At 38.7% G+C, this 6,561-nt stretch overlaps 1 non-coding gene across 1 annotated transcript; it reads right to left on the bottom strand.

The window, feature by feature from the left end:
• Positions 1 to 293: 293 nt before the first annotated feature.
• On the bottom strand, positions 294 to 366 carry Trnaa-cgc (transfer RNA alanine (anticodon CGC)). Its single transcript has one exon. It is a non-coding gene; the product is annotated as a tRNA-Ala (tRNA).
• Between the last annotated feature and the right edge of the window lie 6,195 nt (positions 367 to 6,561).

The following is a 6,561-nucleotide window of genomic DNA, read 5'->3' on the forward strand; positions in this document are numbered from 1 at the left end:
TAGACTTCCGTCAGCGAATCTACGAAAGGTAACAGAAATTGTTAAATGTTGAAAAGTAAAAATTACAGATAGTGACAGCGGTTGAAGAGTTCCTGTTGAACTGTGAAGACAGTCGAAACCGACTGGTGGTAGGTAGGTAGGTGGTTAGTGTTTAACGTCCCGTCGACAACGAGGTCATTAGAGACGGAGCGCAAGCTCGGGTTAGGGAAGTATATCGGCCGTGCCCTTTCAAAAAACCATCCCGGCATTTGCCTGAAACGATTTAGGGAAATCACGGAAAACCTAAATCAGGATGGTTGGAGACGGGATTGAACCGTCGTCCTCCCGAATGCGAGTCCAGTGTGCTAACCACTGCGCCACCTAACCGACTGGTACGCTGTTCACCTGACGATCGTCGTATTGAAAATGTAGGTCTTGTATTTTAGACCAATCGTGTTAATCCTTCAGTTGACCATTTGTTGTCTGATCAGCCAAATCGAAAGAGATAATCTCTTAGTTCAGTGACACACATCGTATATTATGAAAGCCCATGACGGCATCGGTTTGAGGAAAGAGTTTGTCTCTACAGATGAATATAGCAGTACCTCTCATACGGACAGTGAAGCCATCCTAGAGAGCTGTGCGTCGCCGTTAGTGAACCGTCGCAAGGTAGAAAGCGTAGACTGCGTGATAATATATTAAAAGACTGGGACACTAGTGATGGGTGTTCGATGACGAGAGTTGTGCATATGTGTCTTATCGTTTTGGGAACGACTGCACATCCTGATTTGTTAACGACGTGTACTTTGTGCACCACAATTGGAAGTAAGAAAGGAAGATTAGAATTTAATGCCTTGTGAACACCAGGTTCATTATAGAGGTAGCACAAACTCGGATTGTGGAGCGTTTTAGGGAAATCACGGAAAACCTAAGCCTGTGTGGCTGGGCAGTGACTGGAACCGGCATTCTCTCGAATGCGAGTCCGATGTTCTAACCACACCGCCAACATGTTCGGCCAGCACAACTACGCCTGTGGATTTGGGATTTGTTTTGATAACTAAATCTGACATGTACAAGATTAAAACACAATAGATGATACTTTTGTTACAACGGAGAGCAATGGGTATGTGCTTAACAAGGTATCACTCATGAATACTATATAGAATTTACTAATGCAGTCTTCCATTATGTGTGTAGCATGCTGGAGAGAACGCAAGCAAATGTAAAGCTGACGGCAATTCAGACGTTAGGCAACCATGTGGCACATTGAGGCTGGTCTCTTTCACAGCCTGTCCGTCATTACGGGACTATGCAATTCCTGCTCGTTCACGAAGGTCATTTTTTACATATTCTGACATGCCAGATATGCACAGCACCAGTCGGTGGTTACTTTCATTAAGCGTTATTACTAAGCAACATCAGTGTCGTCATTATCTTTATCATCAGCATTGTCTTTGCACTGATGTCAGTTTTATTTCATAAAAAATTTGCCTTCTCAGCTTCTTGTACTAATGCATTACTCGTAATACTTTCCTTGATGGACCAATTTCACAGCTGGTGTTACGAGACCCAGACAGTCCAGTATCATTGACATAAACAGACAAACTATTAACAACAACTTTTAAACTGTGATATATGCCTCCTTATATACCGTCCTCTTCGGCGACCTTAGTGGGTCGTCCAAACCTGACAAAAATTGGAAGGTAGTAGTGAGGTACTATAAACTCAGTGATGTGAACCAAGGACATACTTGAAGCGAATATGTGAAGAGCTTCATGGAAAGGAAAACAACTTTCTACCAGGTTGTTAGTTTATGTGAATACTTTATTGTGGGCTACTAGCTAGTTTCGAGTATGTGCTTATTTTCAAGTCCACAACTATATAGGACACATCATAATCTTAAACAATATACAAGAGAAAACAAATACCAAATGCAAAGTCACGCATAGCATGGTGGCTTGTGGTCAACAATATGTAAATATGCACGTTATCTGATTCATGATATATACCTTTAGGACGATGATGTGTCCACAGCCATTGTTGTCTTGAAAGTGAGTACACGCTTGAAAAACGCTGGTAGTTCTCGTTAACATACGCATTTAAACAAAGAAAGGGAAACAATAAAGTTCTTTAAACGTATCGAATTTGTTTTACCTGTTCACAAGAAGAAAGAAGAGGCCAGAATGAATTATTGGAGGCAGAGTTATTCAGTTAGTTAGACCTTCCATAGACCATATTCACGGTAAACGTGTCTTCCGAAGTAAAATATAAATAAAAAGAAGCCTAGCAGACATAAATACGGAAAAAATATTCGTATGGCTACATGCTTCCTAAGTAAAGGCTATTTCTGTGTATAAATAATTATTTCTGTTCAAGAATTCCTCTTCGATATTGAAAGACCTGTCAACGGAAAACATCTTTAACCTACATTTCAAAACGTTTCAGCTGTCTCAGTAGAATGCATATTTTCCACGTACCTGCATCAAAGTTAAATACGTTAAAGGGTAACGCACATAATTTTTGCTCCTCGTGCTGTAATTGTGAAAATTTCTGTTACTCTCTAATTCCTATGGATTGTTTCTAACAATTTTCATAACTGGATAAATATGTTGTGAGGTTGTTGATAATATTCTCAGCTGCTTATAGATATGTCTTGTCCAATTACCTTCCGTAAGAAAGCTATAAACGTATGCTCATTTTGGTCATAATGACCCAAAATGGAATGTGTCCATAGCCATTGAATGGCATGCTGATTATAAATTGTTAGAAATTATTACAATTTTGAATGTAAGGTCGTTTGTTACAGTGTTACATGTCGTCAATCTCAACAATGATGTAAGCTCAGGCAGTTAGTGGGCTGTAGCACAATAGAGTTTTACTTGGCGTATAAACTGTATATCACAGGAAAAATTAGAATAGATTTTTACTTAGAATTCCACAATTGGAGCAGTGGTATCTGATGTGAGCTTTACAATCATTACAATTTGAACACTTCATTGCTGTGTTGTAAACATAACTTATGGACAGAATTTGTATCTGGCACGTTTGCAGTTTTGGTCGCCACCGCTGGAGCTTAGTTTTCATGGACTTCTTGCTTGTATTCTTCTAACAATGGCCGCTGACAGTTCATTTCCTGACAGCATTTTTATATGTTCAATGTAAGGAGTAATCAGGAATCTTTTCAGTTCACCTATAAATATTCCTCTTTTGTAAAAAATATTTTTTTCCATTCTCGATTTATTCCTCTACACAGGACAAAAGCATTGCAGGTAGAAGTATCAATAACACTGAAATTAATCTTTGGCCAGCAATTCGTTTTCCTATTGCATGTGTAGATGTCATTAAGCTGATTAAGTGTGTCAACTGACTCCTTATTTACGTTGAATTCCAATATAATTTTTGATTTTTTGTCGTCTCTGTTGCTTATTTCCTCACTGTTGTGCATTACGCTCATTGGCACAACCTGTCTGTGATTCCTTATTCCTTGGAATGTAAGAGACGACTGTGGAATCCTTAGAAAAAAAAAAAGAACTTTGAAGTGTGAACATCTTCTTCGATCTTCTTTTGTTGATATATTATTAGACAGTTTAGGCTTGTTTTTTCTCACTGTCCCTAGCATTGCAGGATGTATTTTGAGAAGTTCTTGGCCTAAAGCGTTTGATCTGAAGAAACTGTCATATGAAGGGCTAATTTCAATAGTGGTACAAGTCCATTACCTCCACTTTTCTGCCTATAATGCTTCTGAAATTAATGATCAAAACAAACAGAAAGAAATGTTCATCTCTACCAAGAAGCCATATGCCTGAATATTTCTGGAATCTCAACTGTAGATTTTTCACCGCTGATTTAACTTTGGGACTCTGTATCTCAAAGTGAACAAAAGCCCTTCATATGTGACATTTGCCATTTTAGCTCATGTGTGACACCCATGACAACGCTCATACCTTGACCTTGTCAGGTGATTGTCCAGGTTATTTTACTTTATGTATCTGTGTCTTCAAAACGTAAGAGTACCACAGTCACACAATTCCATATTTTTACCCCATATTTTGAGGGTTTGCTCGACATATATTGCTTGAATAGAAAACTTACTCGAAAAGCTACCAGTTGTTCATCCATGGTCACATCGTGCAAATATTATATAGTTTTGGAAGTATGTCCACCCACTTTTCCCACAGAACTCTTATAGATGTCAACTTATCATTTACTCTTCGTGATCTTCGATCAGACTTGTCATCAAAACGTAACACATGTGTAATGCAACAGGACCGTTTCAGCAGCATTACGGCAGATAAGATGGTGCTGCCTGTTACTGGATTACACAGATGCCTTGTTGATTTACCACATGATTCACACAAATGAGCCAGTAATAACAGGCCAATGTAGGCTTCAAGTGTAACATCATGCAATGCTTCCCAACTACTCTCATAAGCTCTTCGATCCTTAATATTAGTCATTTCCACCACAATGCTCTGAGTATTATCGTTTATCATAACTTGTAGACATGATTTTGTATAAGTTACTCTGACGATAGCGTATCTTGTCGGACTAGGAGTCAGTTTTATTATGTTTGCACTAGACGCTCTTCCAGTTTGCGGAAAAGGTTGTAAGCTACACTTGATTTCTTTGTCTTTAGACTAAAACAGTTGAACAACTAGCACATTGTCACTTGGGGTACCAATATCTGAAATGTCTTCCGAATCTGATGAAGGATAAATGTTGTCATCCCTGGTGTGGTTTTCTTCTTCGCTGTCAGATGCATTTACTAATGCTTCTTATTGCTCATCAGAAAGAACTCGTTTTGTGGTGATAGCCACACAGAAATTACTAGTATAGGTCATGAACTGCGTCTGAACACAACAGCCGATAAAATGTAACTGTTAGCGATAATGTGCATTAATAATTTGAACGCAATCAGCGACTTGCATTGTTGCATGCCTTTCGCACATTTGAACGTGAAGAATCGAATATTTACTCTGAAATAATAAACCCATTATACATATACTCAGGCATGTAGAAGTAGAACTGGACTATCATATTTCTACATTCTGTGAATTTTTGAGCTCCCCAGGTCATACTGACCCGAGGAACATAAGTGTAACAAATTAAGTTTTAGTAAATAGGAGAAAAGTAGTTTTTTAGTTTGACCTTTAAGGTACTTAGAATGTTTAGAAAAACCAAGTCATCAAATCTGATGTAATATAATATAAATATTAAAAAAGTTATGAAAACACAAATTACTTTCAGATCATATTGACCCAATGATAACAGCAGAGTTAAAGATATAAGCATCTCAAGTCCACATGTAACTGAAATTATTTCCTTTTGTGCTATGAGTACTTTCTGCCCAAGTGAGACGTTACAGACTATTATCACATAACACACCAGGGAATGAAAAGGTACAAAAATATTGACTTAATAAGTTTTCATTGCGGAAGTTTGATAAACCTAACAGATTTAGCTGGTGTGCTATACGCTTTTTTCGGTTTCAGTTTTCATCAATATGCACACCAAAGACAGTAGACTTAACTACCTATTGTTTTTTGTTGGTATACCAGGTTAATAAGAGGTGGGATGTTTTTGATAGAACAAAAAGAGGTGAACCAAATTTTTCTGTTGTTCAAGGCTAGTCTACTTGTGCAAAGCTAGTTAGTAGCTTTCAAGAGAACATAATTCACTATTTTTTCCACTGTACTTATTTGCTCATTAATAACAGCGCTTTATTATCAGTAAAGAGAACTACTTCGTCTTCCCGAATCAAACAAAGTGGTAGATCCTTAACATGCGCCAAAAGAGCGGTGGGCCAGTGATCTATCTCCACAAGCGGATGAGGTGTCGTCCTCCTCCGAATTACTCGAGCAGCCTGGGCCATGAAAGGGAAGCAGTGTTTGGGAAGGGAGTGAGACAGGGCTGTAGCCTATCCACGACGTTATTCAGTGTACACATTGAGGAAGCAGTAAAGGAATCATCATCATCACCATCATCATTTAAGACTGATTATGCCTTTCAGCGTTCAGTCTGGAGCATAGTACCCCTTATAAAATTCCTCCATGATCCCCTATTCAGTGCTAACATTGGTGCCTCTTCTAATGTTAAACCTACTACTTCAAAATTATTCTTAACCGAATCCAGGTACCTCCTCCTTGGTCTACCCCGACTCCTCCTACCCTCTACTGCTGAACCCATGAGTCTCTTGGGTAACCATGCTTCTCCCATGCGTGTAACATGACCCCACCATCTAAGCCTGTTCGCCCTGACTGCTACATCTATAGAGTTCACTCCCAGTTTTTCTTTGATTTACTCATTGTGGACACCCTCCTGCCATTGTCCCCATCTTCTAGTACCTGCAATCATCTTAGCTACTTTCATATCCGTAACCTCAACCTTGTTGATAAGGTAACCTGAATCCACCCACCTTTCGCTCCCATACAACAGAGTTGGTCGAAAGATTGAACGGTGCACCGATAACATATTCCATAAAATTTTAATTTCTGTAATATAGTATAATAATGCCTTCGACAAGTCACAGAACATCAAAACTGGTGACACATTATTGTTTAAAGATTTTATTATATGCACAGT

This window comes from Schistocerca cancellata, chromosome 7 (assembly GCF_023864275.1).
Source record: "Schistocerca cancellata isolate TAMUIC-IGC-003103 chromosome 7, iqSchCanc2.1, whole genome shotgun sequence".
NCBI lineage: Eukaryota > Metazoa > Arthropoda > Insecta > Orthoptera > Acrididae > Schistocerca > Schistocerca cancellata.